Source organism: Penaeus monodon, chromosome 29 (assembly GCF_015228065.2).
Source record: "Penaeus monodon isolate SGIC_2016 chromosome 29, NSTDA_Pmon_1, whole genome shotgun sequence".
In the NCBI taxonomy this organism is placed as follows: domain Eukaryota; kingdom Metazoa; phylum Arthropoda; class Malacostraca; order Decapoda; family Penaeidae; genus Penaeus; species Penaeus monodon.
The window spans coordinates 33593790-33594030 of record NC_051414.1 but is presented as its reverse complement, the minus strand read 5'-3'; the positions used below and the strand labels follow the sequence as shown (position 1 = coordinate 33594030).

The window sequence follows — 241 nt, the reverse complement described above, 5'->3', positions numbered from 1 at the left end:
ACATAAACATATACATATATACAGCTTGTATATATGCTTGTATATGTTATACAAGCAGCTTTATACATATTCTACTTATATTTATTTTAGCAAGGTCTCGTAGTGATTATACTAAAACCTTGATAATGCATAACTTTATAAACTCTGGGAAGAAAATAAAAGTTCCATCTCAGTTTAAACTGAGATACAAAACGAAAACTAACTTCAAACTTTAGAGGCAATTTTGTACGCGTATACTCCC

At 29.0% G+C, this 241-nt stretch overlaps 1 protein-coding gene across 1 annotated transcript in view; it reads left to right on the top strand.

Moving 5' to 3' along the window:
• LOC119592188 overlaps window positions 1-241 on the top strand; it is a gene marked incomplete at its 5' end in the record, with an annotated part of 6003 nt that overhangs the window by 2115 nt on the left and 3647 nt on the right.